This window comes from Sciurus vulgaris (assembly GCF_902686455.1).
Source record: "Sciurus vulgaris genome assembly, chromosome: 19".
NCBI lineage: Eukaryota > Metazoa > Chordata > Mammalia > Rodentia > Sciuridae > Sciurus > Sciurus vulgaris.
The window spans coordinates 25,160,656-25,183,369 of record NC_136480.1 but is presented as its reverse complement, the minus strand read 5'-3'; positions in this window follow the sequence as shown (position 1 = coordinate 25,183,369).

Below are 22,714 nucleotides of genomic sequence, written 5' to 3'. Positions count from 1 at the left end.
GTTGATGACATAATTAAGCTTCATTTTTTGAGATCTTATAATTTCTATCGGCTAAGAAGTTTAAGAGTTCTGTAATGGCCTTTTGATATTCCTCCTGGGTGGAGGCACATAAAGGATGTCCTTTACTTACTGGAGAACAATCACAGAATGTTTTATCTCTGAATTTTGTTAAGTCCTTAGCTAAGGTTTGTCTGTAACAGGTGAGGGCCATCTAAATCCTGAGGCAATACTGTCTAGGTTAGTTGAGATACAGTATCTGGTTCCTCAAAGGCAAACAGAAATTGCTATTAAGAATCTAGCATAAACAGGAAAAGCCATCTTTTAAATTGAACTTAGTAAACCAAGCAGCAATTGGAATCCAAAATAAAAGTGTATGGATTAAGAACTACAGGGTGGGGGAAATTACTGCTTCATTTTTCTAAGGTTTTGGACTAGGAAGTTTGCTTTTTAACTCTTAAAATGGGTGAAATGCATGAGCTATTGCAAGGCATTAAAATTTTCTGTCATTTCAAATGATCTTTAATAAGTCCTTTTTCTTGCCTATATGTTCCCTTTTTTTTCTTTCTGATCTCTATTAAAAATGGAAGGTGCAAGCTGGAGATCATCTGAGGACTGATCAGGGCCACGTGCCAATTTTTGTAATTTCCTCTAAATGTTTGGGGCTGACTGATAAATTTATACTTTAAAAGTAGGTGGCCATAAATGGATTCAGGATTCAGGGTGGTGTGTTTTCTTATTGCTTTCCTAAGTTTCTCCATGAAAATAGCAGGACTTTCCTGAAGGCTGCATAATAGTTTTTTAGGCATCCTACTCATTATTCGAATCCCAGTTAGGATGGTTTCTGGGAACTGCCTGTTCTCTAGATGGTGAATAGCATAATTTTCCAGGTGAAGTCAAAAACCTGGCATAAGTTTTGAAACATCTCAATCTTTATTAGGATCCTCCAAAGGCCTCCTTAAATTTTTTTTGACTGTCTTAAGTTGGGAGAGTCCCCTCGATTTTCCTCCCTTAGTAGGGGATTCGTCAAGGCTTTCTCCTCTCATGGTAGAGATTATTGATGTCAAGCATGGTAACATATGAAAGACACTTTTCAGTTGCAATTTAGCAGTATGCAGGCTAGTGGTGAACCTGGCAATACTGTTGAGAGAGAAGCTCCCTCCTGAGTTAGAAGTATTACGGACATCTCCCTAATTGAGCTTCCTTGTGGTCCAGAAAAACCCATCTCTCACTACTTGGCTTTGCCAAAGTTATTTCTGGCCTTCTTTGGCAAAGTGCTAGGGTCCTAGTTTGCTCTGTGCTGGGAGGATTTAGACTTAGGGGCATTACCACTTTCCTCCCTGCCACTAAAAACTCCTAATTATGAAAAATGATGACAAAAGTAAACAGTGTGCCTTTTGCCTATCTTTTTGCCCTGTAGACTAAAGGACTCTCCAGAGGGTGAGGGCACATCTATTGGTTGTTAGGCATATAACGCCCTTTGCTAGGAGGGTCTCACAGGAGGGGTTTTTAAATGTCTCCCTCTTGCAGCTTAAAGAGAACACAGTGAACACATTTAAGCATGGGAAAAGTAATGGGGAGGCTCTAGATGTCTAGACTAGTGAAGGCTAACTATGCGAACAAAGGGAACCTGGGCATTTTCATACTAATCATCTCAGGCCTTAATCCTACAGTCTGAATTCCTAATGTCTGACTGGCAAGGGAAGGGGAGCATCCAGGAAGGAGTGGATGTGTCGGAGTGTTGTGCACTGTATGGCCCATACAGAGGCAAAGGTAATTGGCGCTTTCCCTCAGTGCCATTTGTCTACCAATCACCCTAGATACCCCTCAGGGCAGTCGGGAGGGGGAGTCCAGAGAAGGAACCTTTGGGGTCCACGTGAGAGTAGACTGGGCTGAGAACCCAGCAGTTGTTCCAACACTTCCTCTGCTTCCACGCACCCTGGGCAGATCAGGACCTGGGACACGGTGTACTGGTGGCAATTGCGCTCTGGGCCTGGATAGAAAAGTAGGAAACAGCTTCAGCAGAGTCCAACATGTCTATAGAGCAGATGATTGGAACTTGCCTGGGCTAGGAAACCTCTCACCCAAGTCTTAAGAAAGGCAGCTGCACTAACTGTGTTTAAGTAGATGACAGGTGCCCATTTTGCCCTCCCAAAATAGAGACACAGAAAGATGCATCTCAAACTGATGTGGGGTGTGTGGACAGAGAAGCTTACTTACCTTGGCGTAAATCTCGGTGGGACCTCAAATCTGATACCGCCATTTACCAGTGACGAGTTCTGCTCCTTCTAAAGTTGAAGATTCAACAAGAGAAGCACGCCAAGGCAAGCATATTAAGCAGGTTTTATTTAAACAATAATATGGACTTCTCCCGGCAGGAAGAAGGGGACCATGGCTGATGTTCTAAAGTCCCAAGAAGTGAGCGCACCCTACATCTTCTATAGGTTAAAGTCTCTTTTGTTCTCCAGTTTTTTCCCCCCTTATCTCTCCTTCCTGCCTACATGACTAGGCCTGGTGTTGCATTAAGTGAGAAGCCATGGGCAGGGGGAGGGCCAAGGTGATTCAGCCAGGCAAGGGCCCAGGGGACATTAATTAGCAGCTCCATGCTTGCAGTCCTTGATAAAGGCAGGTAAATTTGGTAATCAATGGGCTCTGGAGATCCTTGCCATTCCATTCTTCCAGGAACAATGTCCAACTTCCAGAGGCAGATGGCTTCATGGCTTCCTTTCCTCGATTTGACCTGGTCCCCTATTTCTACACTAACTACCTGTCATTAATTCTGGCTGCAATAGTATTCTTCCCTTATGGGTTTTGCAGGAAAACAGATAACAGGGAGTCCAATTGATTTCATAAAGTCAGGATCCAGTAAGTAACCTGTTGGATATCTACAATAACCTGTGTTATTTTTATTGTGAACCCTAATCCTAACCCTAACCTAACCCTAACCCTAAACCCTAACCCTAAACCCTAACCCTAAACCTAACCCTAAACCCTAACCCTTAACCCTAACCCTTAACCCTAAACCTTAACCCTAACCCTAAACCTAACCCTAACCCTAAACCCTAACCCTAACCCTAAATCCTAACCCTAAACCCTAACCCTAACCCTGAACCCTAACCCTAACCCTAAACCCTAACCCTGAACCCTAAACCCTAACCCTGAACCCTGAACCCTAACCCCCAACCCTAAACCCTAACCCTGAACCCTGAACCCTAACCCCAACCCTAACCTCTACCCTCTCCCTGATCCTAACCCTAACCTGTACTGTCAAATGTCACCTTCACTTTCACACTTTTAACCTTATGCCTGACCCTAATTCTTTCCCTGCCATTCACCTCTAAACCCTATTACCTAACTCCTGATCCTTACCCCAAATTTCTAATCCATATCTTCCCAATCCTAACCTATTTCATGCCCCGTAACATATAACTGCAATTATCCTATCTCCATCCCTCTTCATACCTCCTCAGATACCAACACTATGTCTAAACCTATTCCCTAAGCCCTCACCCTAGTTCTATCCTGATAATCCTCTGATCTTTCCCTAAAGAATCCCAATTCCCTTCCCCACATATGGCCCCAATCCAAGCCCCTAATCTCAGTCCTACAATCAAGTTCCACCATAACAATACCTTCCTTCAGATGGCAGCAGGTGTCTCAGCAGAAGGCAATTACACAAGACAGAGTCCTCTTCAGATGCCAGCTGAAATCAGCATATTTCTGAATGACCCACATGTTCTGTCCAATGTAGACACAAATTTCAGCTTATTTAGTCACTGCAGTGGCTCCCAGGTGCCAGGAAATCAGTTTCAAATCCACCATTACGCTCTGTTTTTGTCATACCTTAAATAATGCACTTGAAAAGGCCAATGATAACACGCAGGGAGGGGCAGAGGTAAACGACATGTAGCTTTCTGCCCTCTCCAGGCAACACAGTCTCAGCACCTTCAGCAACACAGAGTCCTCAAAACCTGTGCTTTTACTTTTCATGGATGCTTCATTAAGTGCCCATGGTTCATTAAATAATTGCTCACTGGTGATCAGCCGAAACGTCAGCCCTCAATCCTCCCCTAAGTTATGGGAGGGCTCAAGTCCAACGGCCTACTCACAGGCTTATTTCCACTCCACCCAGCCATCCAGGGCCACCCAGAAGCCCTAGACCATGGTTCAACTCACTGGCATGAAAACAGCACACCACTTCACATATTGAGGGATCAGGAGGTAAGTGCCAGAAAATAAGTCAGCTACCAAATATGTAAATTTATTGTAAAAGAGACTGAACTCAGGAAAACTTACCACTGAGCCCCATCCCCATCCCTTAATTAATTAATTTAATTTATTTGAGATAAAGTCTTGCTAATCTGCTGAGAGGCTCCCTGTGTTGCTGAGGGTGGCTTTGAAATTGTGACCCTCCTGGCTCATCCTCCCAAGACACTGGGATTATAGGCATGCCTCACTGTTCCTCACCCATATGTCTTACTAATACACAACTATGTGTATATATCCTGCAATCTGGAAAGTATGAACAACTTTCACAATTCAACAACATAAGAACTCAATTTTCAAATTGAAAAAGAACCTGAAAACACACTTCACCAGCAAAAGTAAAAAGATGCTTAACATCTCAGTCATTAGGGACATGCAAGTTAAGATCATGGTAAAATTTTCCTACTCCAACTAATATAGCAATTATGAAAATAATTTAAAATAGAAAGCATTGGGAAGGATGAAAACAAAGTAGAATACTTATATATACATGTAACAATGAAAAATGTGTGACCTGTGTGTGGAACAGTTGATAGAAACTACTCAAAAAGCTAAATTAGTAATACTACTCAACAATTCTGTTCCTATGTATTCACCCTGAAGAACTGGAAAGAGATATTCAAACCAAAATGTGTATGTGCTCTTTCCATCTGTTGAACTCATGAAAATGAGACAGGCTCAGAAAGAGTTCCAGGAAGCGAAACCTGGAACTGAGTGGGGAAGGAGTGTTTCTCTCAGTTGAGGTCAGTGATGAAAGTGAGGACTGATTATCATGGAGAAAGTCACTGGCATCCTGATTTGCAGGTTACGTGGTGGTCACCTGAGAGTGGCCCTGCATGGAGTAAAATACACTGCAGTGTTTCATGTGGAGGTGACATTATGGTAGGGCAGTGACCACTGTGGAAGAGGAGTGGAAGTAAGCACTTTACACCACCATGGCAGGCTTCCTGTAAGCTCGGCACTATCATGAAATCCACTGCTTTCAAAATAGCCATGTCAACGCCATGCCAGAAACCAGGCACATCAAATGTCACTGGAGGCCGACCCTTACAAACCCAGGTCACTCAAAGGTGTGACACAACCACACTTCTAAAAACACCTCTCAGGAGAAACCAATGTGTGGACACCACAAAAGTAACAGAGGTTCTTGCCTAGATGTTATGTTAGCAGTTGAAGGCAACTGGATGGTTAGTACATTGATATGCTAAAACAGATGGTGGGTATTACATGAGCAATAAAGGCCGCCATCTGCAAGTTATTATTATTCAGCAAGTGGTCATGGTAAGTAATTAGGTTTCTATGAGAGGCCGCTCTATGGACATCGTTATAGTATTTTGGGTACCACTGTGTATATAACATTGGTACTAGAGGCCACGGTGAGGGTATGATATCAGTGTTAGAGGTGCACACTGTGCACATATTAGTACTACGTGCCACAGTAAAGATATTAAATTGCTGTCAAAAGCCTCATTGAGGATAATGTGAGTAACATAAGAAACAAGGTGGATATTGCATTAGTGAGAGAGGGGATATCAAATGGCTGCCAGAGTCTTATTCAGAGTGAGTATCAGAGGTCACAGTGAAGGTATTATGCAAGTATCAGAGTCCACGGTTGGAGATATTATGTGAGTTTCAGAGGTCAGTGCTGCATCTTGAGAGACAGTGAGGATACCATCCGAGCGTCAGATGTCACAGTGAAGGTATCACATGATGGTCAGAGGTCACAATAGGGATGTTATCTGTTATAGGCCAGGATATTATGAGTGTCAGAGGCCACTGGGAGGACCTTATGTGCAATTCAGAGGCCACGGTGAAGATGTGATGTGAGTGATAGATGTCACAGTGAACACACTGGGGGAGTGTCAGAGCCCACAGTGGGATATTTAATTGATATCATAGGTCTTGGCACAGCAGATTAATTTTGGATGCTACAGCATGGATGACAGTACAGGGCAGCTATGAGTTTTAGATAGTATAGTGTGGATATTCCATTAATATTAAGGACCACAGTATATACATTATATTTAGATATTCCATTATATATTGATATTCCATTGATATTAAAGGCCAAAGGGCAATGGTTATATTGGTTTTAGATGCTATATTATGGTTATTACATTAATTTAAAGGTAAGAGGCCGGCTACAATATTAATTTTAGATGTTATGGTATATATCACAAATCATTATTCAAGCATACAGGGCAGCTATGATATTAGATTTAGATGCTATGATATTGATAGTACATCAGTATTAAAGACCAAAGGATACTTATTATATCAGTTTCAGATGCTATTGTATGGATAGTGTTAGTATTAATTATATTAGTATTAAAGGTTACAGGTCAACTATCATATGAGTTTTAGACACTAGTATAATATTAATAATAAAAGCCACAGGGCAGGTAATACGAGTTTTACATCCTAGAGTACAAATGTCATATTAACATTAGAGACCACAGAATACCTATCATATAAATTTTAGATGATAGAATATGAATATTATATTAGTTTTAAAGGCCAAAGAGCATCTATTTGATTTGAGCTGGAATACTTGGTATATTATATTAGTATTAAAAGCTACAGGAGCCAGGCACGGTGGTACACACCTGTAATCCCAGTGTCTTAGGAGGCTGAGGCAGGAGGATCACAAGTTCAATGCCAGCCTCAGCAAAAGTGAAGTGCTAAGCAACTCAGTGAGACCCTGTCTCTAAATAAAATACAAAAAATGTCTGGGGATGTGGTTCAGTGGTTGAGTGTCCCTGAGTTCAATCCCTGATACTCAAAAGCAAAACAAAACAAAAAGCCACAGGGAAGTTATTATATTAAATGTTATAACATGGACATTGCATTAAGATATTAGTCCAAAGGGCAGGTTCTGTATTAGTTTAGATATTATGGCATGGAAATTATATTACTATTAAAGGCCACAAGGCACAAATAAATTACTTTTAGATACTATTGTATGCATATATCAGTATTAAAGTCAACAGCACTCGTAATATATTATTTTCAGATGCTGCATTATGAATATTATTACTATTAAAGGTCTCAGGTTTTTGCAGTTTCAGATGCTAAAGTATGAATATATTATTAGTAATAAGGCCACTATTACATTAGTTTTAGTTGCAAAAATATTATTTGAAACAACTGGGAAACTATTACATTCCTTTTTTAGGCCATAATATGGATGATGTTAACACTAAAGGCCAAACATCCATTATCAGATTAGTTTGCAATGTATAGTATAGGTATTATATTAATAATAATGCCCACAGGGCAGCTATTATATTATTTTGAGATGCTTTAGTATAAATATATTACTATTAAAGACCACAGGCAAATAATGTAACAGTTTCAGGTGCTGTATTACAGATATCACATGGCTTTTAAAGACCACAGGACATGTATTTATTAGTTTTAGATGCTATAGTGTGGATATCATGTTACTACTAAAAGTCACAGGGTGACTCTTTGTCAGTCTTATATGGCATAACACAGGCACAATATTAATAATAAAGACCATGGGGTAGCTATTATGTTAGTTTTAGATGCAGTATATGGAGATAATATTAACAGCCATAAGGCAGCTATTACATCGCTGTCTGATGCTATTATATGAGTATTGTATTAATATTAAAGGTCATGGCACTATTATAGCTATTATATCAGTGTTTGTGTTTTGAAATGCATATTATGTTATTATTAAAGGTTATAGGAAAGCTATTTTGTCAGTTTTAGGTACCAAGGTATGGATGTTATGAAGAAATCAAAGATCAAATGACATCAAGAAATCAGTTTTTTTGTTTTGTTTTGTTTTGCGGGGCTGAGGATTGAACCCAGAGCTTTGTGTTTGACAGGCAAGCACTCTATGAACTGAGCTATATCCCCAGCCCCATGGAATCAGTTTTTGATGCTGTAGCTTGAATATCTTAAAGGCCATAGAGCACCTATTAGTTGAATTGACTAAAATATGTATATTAGTTTTTAAGGCTGAAGGGCAGGTAAATATTAGATGTTACAGAATCAATTTTATTAGTAACTGAGGCCAAAGGAAAGGTATTATATCACTTTAAGATGTGATAATGTGGCTACTATATGAATACTAAAGGCCATAGTACAGATATTGTATTAGTTACAGATGCTGCAATATGAACATTATATTAGCATTAAAGGCCACAGGGCGGCTATAATGTGTTTTAGATGTTATCATGTTAGTAATAAAGGTCATAGGCAGTTATTATATTAAGCTATAACATGGGTATTAGTGTAATAAAATCCAGAATGCAGATATTATATCAGTTTCTGATGTAATAATATGGATACGATATTGGTATAAAAGACCAGAGGGAAACCACTACATTAGTTTTTTCTTTTATGTTTTCTTAGTTGTCGTTGGACCTTTATTTTATTTATTAACATGTGGTGCTGAGAATCAAACCCAGTGCCTCAAACATGCTAGGCAAGCACTCTATCAATGAACTATCACCCCAGTCCACCTAATTACTTTAAAAATAGTATACTATGGATATTATATACTTATTAAAGCCACAGGGCAGATACTGTTAGTAATATGGAATTACTAACTTCCATTGCTTCACTATGGAATTTATGTTCGTAATAAATAGTGAGTAGAATGCAGCAATAGTATGGATATTATATGAATGTAAAAGTCAACAGAACATATAATGTATCAGTTTCAGACTGCACATTATGCATGTCATGTTAATATGAAAGGACAGAGGGCACCTACTATATTAGTATTCGATGGTATACTATGGATATCATACTATATATTAAAAGACTATGGATTAGTTTAAGATGCTACAATATGGATATTTCATTAGTATTAAAGGTCACAGAGCAGATTTTATAACATCAATATCACATTAGTATAAAAGGTCACAGGGCAACTATTGTAATAGTTTAAGATTCAGAAGTATGATATTAACACTAAAGACCACAAACTCAGTATTGTGTTACTTTTAGATGTTGTAGTATATTATATTATAATTAAAGGCCACAGGGCAGCTAAACATTAGTATTAGATACTGCAGCATGCATGTGCTGTTAGTATTGAAAGTCACAGTGCAGTGTATTTGTTTTTTGGTTCTGTACTATGGATATTATATTAGTATTAAAGGTGACAGAGAAGCTATCACACTGGTTTTGGAGGCCACCCTATAAATATGATATTAATATGAAAGGCTACAAGGCATCTAATTTGTTATTTTTAGATGTTATGGATATCAGTTTAACATTAAAAGTCACAGGGCACATATAAGTTTTAGGTGCTAGGTAGGGGATTAAAAGAGAAGTTACTTTATAATTTGTTTTAGTTGCTATAATATGGATAGCACATTGCTATTGAAAGCCACAGGGCAGTTATCATAACAGTTCAAGAAGCTTTGGTATGGATTTTATGTTCATAACATAGGATACAAGGTGACTATTGCATTACTTTTCAATGTATGGATATTAATATTAAAGGCCACAAAGCAGCTGTTATATCAGTTTCAGATGCTACAATATACATATCACATTAGTTATTGTAATAGTTTCAGATTCTATAGTTTGAATATCATTTTAGTAAGGATGCTGTATAGTTATCATATTAATATTAAAGGCAAGGCAACTAATATGTTAATTTTACTTAATATATCATAGACATCATAATACTACTAAGGAAAAAGCAGGTACTGTTTTAGTATTAGTTGCAAGAGTATGGGTATAATGTTATTAGTAATGACCAAAGGGCAGGTATTGTATTAGTGTTAGATGCAACAGTATGGATTTCATATTAAAATTAATAGCCCAGGGCAGCTCTTATATTAGCTTAATAATAGAGCCCTACTTTCTGGTCTCTCCATGTAGACATGTGCAACTCTGTAATTGTTTACACTGTAGAAATCAAACTTCTTGGAACTGCAAGTAGACATGATTGGCCTTGGGAATCCTGCCATCAGAAAACTCCAGTTTCCTCGCTATCCACCTAGAATTCTACAGTCATGCACATCTTTCCTGTCTCTACAAGCAGTACCCAGCAGCCCTAAGTTTCCTGCCATCACAGAACCCTAGTTGCTTAGATTGGAACATGGAGAAAAGCAGCCCGGAAATTCCTGTCACCTTAAAACACCTGTTTTCTTGTTCTCCACATAGATACCAACATCCTGCAGCTACGTAACTGCAGAATCCCATTTACCTAGCTCTCCATACACAGTACAGAGGACAAGGAGTCCTGCCACCATAGAACAAGAGCTCTCTGGCTCTCTACATAGATTGAACCTTCTCTGGTTTTCCAGCTTCATGTAAACAAAATTTCTGCTCTCAACAGAGTCCAGCAGCCCTCTGTGTATTGTCATCATATAAGGCCAATTATGTGGGTCTCCAAATAGATTCCAGCAGCCATGGTCATGCCACCAAAAGCGCCCATCTTCATTTGCTGTACATGGAGAGACTTTCCACAATGGCAATTCTGCCATCGATGACATCCCAGTTCCTTAGTTTCCTTGGTAGAGCCAAGCAATGCTCTTGGTCCAGCAATCATACAGCAGAAGTTCCATGGTTCTCCAACAAGTGCTCAGCAACCCTCTAAGTGTGACACAGAAACTAATTTCTCTGGGACTTTGACCTAAACTCCCCCATCCATAAGAAATCTGCTACCATAGAAACCAACTTTCCACAATCAAAACACAGGGACCAACAGCCCTGAGTATCCTATGAATTCATAGACTCCAGATCCCTGCCCTTCACTTAGAGCTCAACAACATGGGAATATTTCCATCACATAAACCCAGTTCCAAGGTACCACAGAAAGAGTGCTGCCACCTGAGAGTCCTACCACTGTGAATCCCCAGTTCCCTGGCTCTTGACACAGAGGCTGCCCCATAGATCCGCAGATTCCTGGCTCTCGGCATGCAGCCCTGCTGCCTTTTATACTCTACTATCATATAACCCAACTTCCTGATTTTTCACATAGGACTAAGAAAGGCTGGGTGTCTTTCATCACAGAACACCAGTTCTCTGGTTCAACTCAGAGTCCAGCAGCCCTATTAGGCCAGCCATTCTAGAATCCCAGATCACATATGGAAAAGTTCTGTGTGTTCCATCGATTACAGAACAGCCATTCTCTGAATTTTCACCAAGAGGGAAGCATTTCTGTGATTTCTCCCATCAAAGAAACCCGGATGTCTGGTTCGAACATATGGACAACCAACCCTGGTAGTCCTACAATCATATAAACACAGTTTCCTTGCTCTCAACATAGACACCAACTGCACTGTGAGGCCTAACATCATACAATCCCAATTTCCTGACTCTCCACCTAGATCCCAGAATCTCTGTCATTCCTTCCATCCCAAATGCCAGTTCCCTGCATTTCCTTTACCTGCTATCGGACAGAGCAAAGAATCACTGAGAGTCCTACCATTACAAGACCTCAGCTCCCTTGATCTCTGCATAGAGACCAGAAAACTGATTCCTGTTACTACAGAAACTCCTTTGTCTAGCTCTGAAGTACAGCCCAGAAGTCTTACATTTGTTCCATCAAATACCGCTAGTTCCCTGGCTCTCAGCATGCACTCCAACAGGTCCTGTGTCCTGCCATCACATCCCTGCTCTTCACTTAGAGCTCAACAACTGGAAGTACTGCCATCACAGAACATCAATTACGAGGCTCTTCATATTGAGTTCTGCAGTCCTGCAATCATCTCATGCATAGAAGCTCTACTGTGGCTCTCTGAGCAGAACCAATCTGCCCTGGGTACAGTGCAGTCAACAGAAACAAAGCTCCACGTTCATCATCCCAGAGGCCATCAGTGCTGCAACCAACACAGACTCAGTTCTCTGGCTCTCCACCAGGAATCCAGCAACTCTGAATTCGTAGAAAGTCCTGGGAAAATGTGTTTTATTTGCACAAGAATAGCATCAGCCTTGTGATTCCTGCCATGCTAGACCCCCAAATGCCTTGGTATTCACAGAGGTCAAGAGCTGTGAGAGTCCTGACAGCAACAAACAGTTCCCAGCTTTTGTGAAAAGAGCACTGCACTCTCTCCATCACAGACTTCAGTTGTGTGCTTCTCCAGGAAGCACACGGAAGCACTGGGAAAGTCCTCGAAATCCACATACAGTCCAAAAGCATTGGCTTCTGCCATCACTGAATCCCAATTACATGACTCCACACGAGAAGCCACAGCCATTGGAGTCCTACCATCTTAGTAAGCCAGGGGCTCAGCAGCCCCTGAGTTTGGTTTTCACAGAGTCTAATTTCCCCTACTCTCCACATATAGCCAAGAAGACTTCTATTGCTAGAATCATTAAATCTCAGTTTTCTGGTTTTCCCCATAGAAACCAGTGGCCTGTATGTTTTGTCATCACAGAACCTTGGTACCTTAACTCTACAAATAGCCATTAGTATCTTTGTGAATGCTGCCATTTTGGAACCACTTTCCTAGGTTTTCCAGGGGAGACCAGTACCTCTACACATCCTGTCCCTGACAGAGCTCCCGTTAGCTATCTTTCCATGTACAGAAAAGCATCCCTAGCAGTTCTGACATTATAGAAACCCAGTTCCCTGGCTCTGCAGGCAACCTCACTCGGAGAGCTGGCATCATAGGACACAAGTTGCCTGTCTCTCCATGTACACATAAGCATCCCTGATTCCAGTTCTTCCATCACTGAAATCTAGTCCATGGCTCTTTATCTAGAGATAAGCAGTCCTATGAATTCTGCCTGGGACTATTCCCCTGCCTTTGTAGATAGAGTCCAGTAACCTTGCAAGACCTGACATCAACAGAACCTCAGATCCTTGACTTACTTGTAGACCAAAGCAGCAAAGTGAGCCATGACATTGTAGAAAATCAAGCCCTACATGAAGAGCACAGCATCACCATACATCCAGTCATTATTAGGACCCCAGTTCCCTGGATGTCCTAGAAAAGCTGTGTAGCCATGAGTGTCCTAATGTTATAGAAACTCCATTAAATTGCTCTTCATGCAGATCCCAGTTGCCCTGGGAATCTTGCCATTCATAGATCCCAATCTCCCTTGTTCTCCACATTGAGAGAGAAGTCCTGTATGCCCTACCATCTATAGAACAAAAGTTTCCTGGCTCTACATATAGATTCTAGCAGTACTGTGTTCCTCCCTTCATAGACACCTGTTATTTTCTCTCGAGGTGTAACTCATCAGGACCATGAGACCTTACATCTTAAAATCCACATTGCCCATTACTCCATGTATGATCTTGTAATGTTGGGAATCCTGCTATCCATAATACTCAAGTAACCTGGCTCTGCATTGAAAGCACAGAACAGTTGGATATTCAAATATCTTATAAACCAAATACCCTGGCACTCAACGTAGAAAAGACCAATCCTGAGCATACTGCCATCAACAGAATGCCACTTTCCTGGCTCTCAACAGAACAGCCCATAAGTCCATGAACTCCTGCCATCATATGGTCTTTGACCATAAACACCAGCAAGCTTGGAAATCCTGTCATCACAGAAGCACAGTTCCTTTCATCTCCACACAGAGACCAGTGGCCCTCTAAGTCCCGTATCATAGAAAAGTATTTCTCTGGCTTTCAGATTAGAACCCACCAGCCTTTTGAATGCTGTGATCAATAGAAACCCCACCCCTATGCTTGGGCATAGAGTCTATGAGCACTGCGATTCCTGCCACTGTGAATTTTCTGATTTTCCACAGAGTCCAATAACACTGGGAGTCCTGCCATCATAGAATATCAGTTACCTGGCTCTCCACATACAGCCCTAGAACCCTGGGATTCACACAATCATAGAAGCCAAGGTCCCTAGTTCTCCGCATAGATCCTGTCAGCTATGTGCATCACAGAACTCCAGTTTCCCTGGCCCTTCACATAGAAAGCAGCAGCCCAGTCATGAATATCTTGAGATTATAGACTTCAGTCTTGATGTTCTTCACATACTGCTAAGCAGCCTGGTGAACCCTACCATCGTAGAAACCCAGTTCCATGGCAGTACATGAAGGTCCCTGAACTCTGGAGATTCCTGGAATTCTATATTCCACTTACCACCAACTCAATATAGATTCCAGAAGATCAGGGAACACAGTAATTTTTAGAACCACCGTTCTTTTCATCACCATGTAAAGGCCTGGGGACCTGAAATTCCATAATTTAAAAAAGTATCCCAGACTTACATGTAGGTAGTAGCAGCCATGGCTGATGTGATCTCCATGTGTAGATCAGCAGCACTGCAGGTCATCCCATCATAGAACTGCTGTGACCTGGCTCTCCAAGTAGAACATAGCATCCCAGGCCATCTGGCTGTCAACAGAATACCACTTCCCTGGTTTTCCAAAGATAGCTCAGCAATTCTTCGTACCTCACTTTTATAGAATCCATGGGCCCCGGTTCTTCACCTTGAGCACAGCAGGTTTGGTTGACTTGCCATCATAGAAAACAGTGTGCTACTCTTCAGATACAGCTCAGGAGGCCTGTGAATTATGCAAAAAAAAATTCCAGATCCTTAGTACATTAAAAAGATATGCGCTGCCTAAAATTCCTGCCATCTTAAACCCCAGTTCCCTTGCACTACACATAAAATCCAATAGGACTAGGTATCCTGTCATCATGGAGCCCCAGTATTCTGACTCTCTCAGTATTCTGACTCTCTACATGGAGCCCAGCAGAACTGCCATTTCTGAAATCATACAACCCAAGAAACCTGGCTCTCTATGTAGATTCAGAAACCCATGGGTTTCCTGTATCACAGAAAATATCTACCTTCTCTACCTCAGTAGCTTGGAAGTACAGTAGATCCTTCCATAATAGAAGAGCACCTTCCTGACTCTCCATGTAAAGCCCAGTAACACTTTGAAGCCTTTCACCTTTGCATCACACTTCCCTAGTTCTATGTATAGAACCCAGAAGCTATGTGATTCCTGTCATCAGGAGCGCAACAGCCTGTAAGTCCTGCCATTATGTATGCCAGGTATTTATCAGTCTACATAGAGCCTAGCATCCCTGAACACCTTGCCAATAAGAGAATCCCAATTCCCTGGTCCTCAAAATAAGCTGATGTCCTATGAGTCCTGACATCAAAGGAATGTGAATTCTATTGACCTCCACATGTAGCCTTGGAGTCCTATAATTCTGACAACAAAATCCCAATTCCCGAACATAGAAACCTTAGGTCTTCTAGTCCTACATCATAGAACTTCAGTTCCCTATTCCTCCACCAAGAGCTGAGCATCTTATGATTCCTGCCTTAATTGAATCCCAGTTTTCTTAGTCCCTATAAATCCTGGAAGCCCTATGAGTTCTTTCACCAAATAAGACCACTTTATTCCATCCCTGTAAATTCTAAAATTAGAAATCCCATTTCTGGCTATCCAAATAGATCCCAACAGCCCAGAAGATCCTGTAACTACAGAAACCCTGTTCCTTGTCTCTCCACTTGAAACCTAGCAGCACTGGTTGTCCTGTCAATTAAGAACCCCAGATCCCTGACCCTTCTGGGTAAGCCTAGCAAACTTGGGGGTCCTGTCATCATTGAAATCCAGATCCATAGCTTTCCATGTAACTGTCAGTCCTTCAAGGCTGGTCATCATATAACCACAGTAACTGGATTCAAAAACAGAACCAAGTGAACCTGCACATCCTGACATTATAAAACATTATTTACATGGCTAACTACATAAAACACAGCATCTCTGCAATCCTTCCATCAATATGTGAGAAACAGAAAATATGATTCATTTTCAAAATCTAGTATTCAATCTTAAATTGGATCAATTGTAGCCCTTCTCTTTTTTCTGCCCTAATTCTAAAATTAACAAATCACGTACCTTATAATCCCAAACTCATCCAATCAGAATGAAGGGTAGTATTGCATTAGGTTCCAGATATAAGCAGGCAGACTTCCCACCCAGGCACATTTGCTAACCAGGTTCCACAGAAGTAAAGGTTTGCCTTGCCCACCCACTTGAAAGTACATGTTTGAATTCTTGTGGCACCTCATTATTTCTAACAAATACAACTCCAGTTCCCTCACTTTGGACACGGAGGCCATCAGCCCTGAGAGTCCTGCATCACAGAAATCCAGTTTCATATCTCTCTTCCAGAAGTCCAGCAGTCCTGTGACACCTTCCATCAAAGGACCCAGTGCTGTGACTTTCACAGAACTTTGAGCAGTCCTGTGAAAATTAGTATCATAGAACCATAGTTTCCATGCCCTAAACATGCAATCCAGCAGCCATGCAAGCTTTATCAGCACAGAAACCTAGTTCTCTGGCTCTTCACATAGATTCAAACCACCATGGAAGTCTTAAAATATTTACCCAGTCCCCTGTCTTCACAGAGAATACAGCAGCCTTGCAAATTCTTCTGTCACAGAATTTCAGCACACCTTTATATATTTTGTCAAATAAACCACAGTTCTCTTTCTCTTGGCTGAGAGCCCATTACTCCTACATGTCCTGCCATCAATGGCAACCCAGTTCCCAGGCTCTCCATGAAATTCCACCAGCCCTTTGAATTCTTTCAACAAATAGATTGTAAGTACTCTTGTACTCCTCAAAGACTACAGCAGCCTTGGGAGTACTGCCATAATAGACTCCAGTTCCGTTTCTTTCCAGATAAGAGTCCAGTAATCCTGGGAGTCCCAATAGCATTGAATTCCTTAACTCCAGCTCCACTTGAAGTGTGCAGCAACCCTACAAATCTTGCCACTTTACAACACAAGTTCCCTGACTCTCCACATATAGGACTGCAGTCATTGGTATCAACCCACATAGAACCACAGTTCCTGTGCACTCCAAAAAGACCCTGAAATCATGGGAATGACTGTCCTGATGTCAAAACCCCCAGTTCTTTTTCTCCCCGTCTAAATCCCATCAGAAGTAGACTCATTCCATCATTGAACCAAAGTATTCTGACTCTCCAAATAGAGTCTAGCAGACCTACATGTCCTGTCCGAGTCCTGTCACCATAGAGACTAGTTCCCTGGCTGTCCTTATAGAGCTCATAAGCCCTGGAGTCCTACAATAGAGCTCCATTTCTCTGCCTTTTCAGGTAGAGATCAGCACTTGTGAAGCATAACATCACATACTCCACCTCCACGTCTCTCCATGTAAGTCCCTGCTGCTCCAGAAGACCTTCCATTACAGAACTTATTTTCCCTGTTCTCCAGGTAGAATCCATCAGCCCTGCACATCCCAACATCAATGAAACCCCAGGTTCTTGGCTCTACATTTAGAGAAGAGCAGCCCTGGGCATTCTGCCATCATAGAACACAAGTTGCCTCATTCTCCACATAGAGACCAACAGCCCTGAGTGTCCTGCCATTGATATAACCACACTCACTTTATTGACTTCCATGTAAATACAAACAGTTCTGAGCATCCTTACATCATAGAGACCAAGTCCCCTGGCTCACCACATAGAGGTGAGCAGCTCTGCCATCATACACTTCATTTCTGTGACTCTCCATGCAGAGTGCTGGATCCCTGCATATTCTGTCATCAATAGAACTCAACTTTCACGGCTCTCCATGTTGACCCCAACAGCTCAGAGAGACCTGCCATCAAAGAACTACAATTCGCTGGCTCTCCATACAGAAACTAGCTGTCCTGCAATCATATGAAGTCAGTTAATTAGCTCTCCATATGGACTCCATGTGCACTTGGTATAGTCCCATGAAGAGAACACTAGGTTACTGGCTTACCATATAAAGCCTAGCAGCCCTGGGAGTCCTACCATCATAAAGCATAGTCCCCTGGTTTCCGGATAGAACTCAGCAGCCCTTGAGTCCAACCATCATGGATTCCAGTCCCAAGGCTATCCATGTAGAGAAAAATAATTCTGCAAGACTTGCCATCGTAAAACACCAATCCTCTTGTTCCCTTGTAAATTCCAGCAGTACTCTAAGTCCTGCCATCAGAGACTCTCCACATGTACCTCAGCATTTCTGAGACCCAGCCCGTCATAAACCCCGCTCCCTGTCTCCATGTAGAGGTCAGTGGCACCGCAAGTGCTTCAAGCAGTAAAATACTAGTTCCCTTGCTTTCCATATATAATCCAGAAGCTCTGCATGATCTGCCAACAACAGACCCACCATGTCTCTCCACATAGTTTGCAAAAGCCCTTAGAGGCAGGCCCTCATGAAATTCCATTTCCATGCCTCTCCAAGGAGAGACCAGCAGACTTTGGAGTCCTCCCATAATAGAACTCTAGCTCACTGGTTCTCTGTGTAGCAGCTCTGTGTGTCCAGTCCTCATAAAACTACTAATATTGTTCTCTTCGTTTAGAGCCGAGCAGTCTTGCAAGTCCTTCCATCATACAATCTAAGTAACCTGGCTCTCCACATAGATTATAGAAGCACTGCAGTTCCAGATTTTCATGTAATCCTGGTTTCCTAGATCTACACATATAGCTTAGTGGCCCTGCGATTTTTGCTATCACAGAACCAAATTCTTTTCAATATAGAGGGTACCAATTCAACATGACCTTCCACAGACTCCATTTCCCTGACACTCAATTATAGACTCCAGCAGACTTGCAATCATGTCATCAATAGAACCAAGTCCCCTAAGCCTCCACATAGTACTCAGTACATCTGTGATTCCTACCATCATAGACTCCAACTGTGTGGCTCTCCACTAAGAGTTCTGTAGCACCATGAACACTGAAATCAACAGAACTCAGTTTCTAGTTCTCCATAAAATATCTAGCAGTCATGCATATCCTTGAATCATGAACCTCTGTACCCTGTCTCTCAACACAGAGCCCAGAAACACTCTTGAGCCCTGTCATCACAGATTCCAGTTGCCTACTGCTCCACAGAGTGCACAGCAGCCCTTGGAGCCCTGCCATCAAAAGAATCACAGGTCCCTGGCTCTTCACCTAAAGTCCATCAGATTTTCAGTACTGCCATCATATAACCTGGATCCGCACCTGTAGAAAAACAGTCCTAAGAGTCCTGACATCATAGAAATCCAGTAACCTCTCTCTTCACATAGATTCTAGCAATCCTCCAATACTGACATCAGTAAAACCCAAGGCCCTTGCTCTCCATACATGACTCAAGAGCCCTATGTGTGCTGCCAGCAACAGAACTCAGAAGTCCCAGCTCACTATGCAGACACCAGAAGTCTTGGGAAATCTATTATCATAGAATCCCAGTTCCATGGATCACCACGCATGCTATAGCAACCCTGTGTGCCTTGTCATCATTAAACCTGAGTTCTCAGGCACTCCATATAAAGTTCAGAAACCCTGCAAGTTCTGCCATCATAGTACTATGCTTCCTGTTTCTACACGTAGAACCCAGGATCCCTGAGACTGGTGAAATCAATACAACTCCAATTTCCTGGCTCTCCAAATAGAACCCGACAGTCCTGATACCATTTCATCATAGAACCCCAGGTTCTTCTCTCTCCATTATGAGCATGGTGGCCCTCTACCATAAATAAAAGTCCAGTTCACAGATTCATCAGAGTCCACTAGCCTTCTGAAACCCACCATCAATCAACCATTGACCAGTTAATGGGTTCTCCACCAAGAGAACAGCATTCTTGTATATCCTGCCATCAAAGAACACAAGTTTCCTGGCTTTCTACATAATGAACAGTGGAACTGAATGATCTACCATTACAGAACAAGATACCGTAGATCTCTCCAATAATGCCCAGCAGACCTGGGAGTCCTGCACTCAAAATAACCAGATACATGCAGAGAGCAGCAGTTCTGGGAGCCCTCCCTTCATAGAACCCACTTCCCTTGCTCTCCACACAGAGCACAGCAATCCTAAAAGTTCTTTCATCATAGAAACCCAGTTACTTTGCCCTCCACCAAAAGCCAAGCAATTGTGCAAGTCCTGCCATCAGTAGAACTCTCGTTCCAAGACTCTTCATATAGATCCTATCAGTCATGAGACTAGATGTCTACAACACCACAGATTCCTGACTATCTCCCAAAGGCCTGGCAGACTTGCAAATCCTGCAATCATAAAACCCAAGGTCCTTGGCTATCCATGCAAAGCTCAGAAACCCTGTTAGACATGCCATCAAAGAGTTCAGATTCCTGGCCATACGTGTAGAGCTTTTCTGCCCTGGGAGTTCTGACAACAATAGGACACCAGTTCCCCTGCTCTCCATACACGTCCGTTGTGCCACCAATAGAACCCCATTTCCCTGGCTCTCAACAAAGAACCCATCAGCCTTGTTTGTATAACCATCATAGACCCCAATTTCCAGGTTCTTCAGGTGGAGCCCAACAGTCCTGTGAGTCCTGCCATCATAGAACTCAAGCTCCCTGACTGTCAACCCATGGACCAAAAGGTCTACAAACCCTGCCGTCAACACTCCAGTGCCCTCACTTACAACTTGGAGAACCTTAACCTCACAATAACCACAGATCTCCAATTCTCCACATGAAGTTCAGAAGACCTGTGAGCACTGCTATGATAGAACCCCACTTCCCTACTCTCCACAAACAGCCCACCAGCTCTGAGAATCCAGCGCTCATAGATTTCAGTTCCCTGGTTGTAAAAGAAGACATAGGAGTCCAGAAACTCCTTCCATCATAAAACTAAAGTTCTCTGACTCTGCACACATAGGCCAAGAGTTAGGCAGATCCTGCCATCATAGAACCCCCATTTCACTTGTTCAATATCTAAAATCCTGCAACCCTGGGATTCCTGCAATTAGACTCCAGTTACCCTCCCATACTCTCCATGTAGAGACCAGCAGTCCTTGGAGACTTTTCATCATAGTAGTTCAGTTTTCTGGACACATGTACCCCAGCAGTCCTAGCTTCCCTGTCATCATGAAAATCTAGTTCCCCAGCTCTCCAAATAGTGCAGCTGCAGTATGTCTTTCCATCATAGAACTCCAGTTCCCTATCTCTCCAGGTAGAGCTCAGCTCCACTGGGACAGCTACCATCATTGAATTCCACTTATGTGACTCTCTGTTGATTTCAGCAGTCCTACATATCTTTCCATCCATAGAACACTTATTTGTGTCTAAGTAGAACCCAAATGCCCTTGGAATTCCACCATTACTAGAAATCAAACTGTTTCTCCAAATAGAGTTCATCAGTACTGTGGGTCTAGCAATTACAGAACTCCAGTTCCCTAGGTCTCCACCAAGAGATCAACAACACTGTCAGTCTTGACATCATACAGCCCAGTTCCCTGGGAGTTTCACATAAATCTTAGCATCCCATAGAGTCCTGACAAAACAGAAACCCAATTCCTTGACTATCCATGGGTGTTCTGCCATCACAGAACCCAGTGCCCTTCTATCCACATAAAGGTGAGTTGTACTACAAGTCCTGTAATCCTGCCTGTCCTGCCCTTAATAAAACCCTACTTCCCTGGCCCTTCAGTAAGAGCCCAGCAGTCTTATGAGTCTTACCATTATAGAAGTCCAGTTCTTTAGGACTTCAACCTAAATATCAGCATCTTTGTGAGTATTTTCATTAGAACACCAGTTCCCTGCTATCCACATGAAGAAGAGCAGACCTGAGAAATCTGCCATCATACAAACCTAGGTGTCTATTTTCAACAGAGACTTAATAAGTTTTGATTCTCTCCCTCCACACAGAGAATAGGACCCACATGCATCACACCATCCATAGAAATCCTACTCCATGTGTATCCAAAAGGAGCAAATCTGCCCTGGGAATTTTGCCATTAAGAGAACTCAAGTTCCAAGGTTCTCTATGTAGAGCCCTTCAGTGATATGAAAATACCCATCATAGATTCCCAGTCCCTGATTCTCCAATACAAGGCCATCAACCATGATAACCCTCACATCATAGAGCCAGTGAAATGGTTCTCCACAAGGAGAGCAACATTCCTACACATCTCGATATCAATAAAACCCCTATGCTGTGACTGTATACACAGAGCCCAGCATCCCTGGGAATTCTACAATCCATAGAACCCAAGTTACCTGGATCTCTTCACAGAGTCCAGGAAGAGCTCCATTCATAAAACTAATTTTCCTTAGACTCCATGTAACACTGGACTCCATGTAAAGTCCAGGAACACTGTGAATTCTTCCACCTTAGAACATCAGCTCCCTGGATCTTCATGTAAATACCAGTGGCACTTCACGTCCTGCCGTCACTGAAGCGCACTTTCCTGGATCTCTACATAGAATCCAGCAGCCAGTGAGTCCTGCCAAGAATAGAACCATAGTTTCCTTGCTTGAACACAAAAGTCTAGTAGCATTGCATATCCTGCCATCTGAGATTCAGAGTTCCAAGAAATTTCCACATAAATCCAGCAGCTCTGAAAGTTCTACTAACAGAAAAATCCAGTTTCTTGCTTTACACATAGAAAGCAGCATCCATAGAAGTCATTGCATTATAGAATTCTAGACCCCTGCATCTAAATGCAAAGTCTGGCAGTTCTGAATGTCCGTCTATCATAGATATCCATATCCATCCTCTGCACATACAGC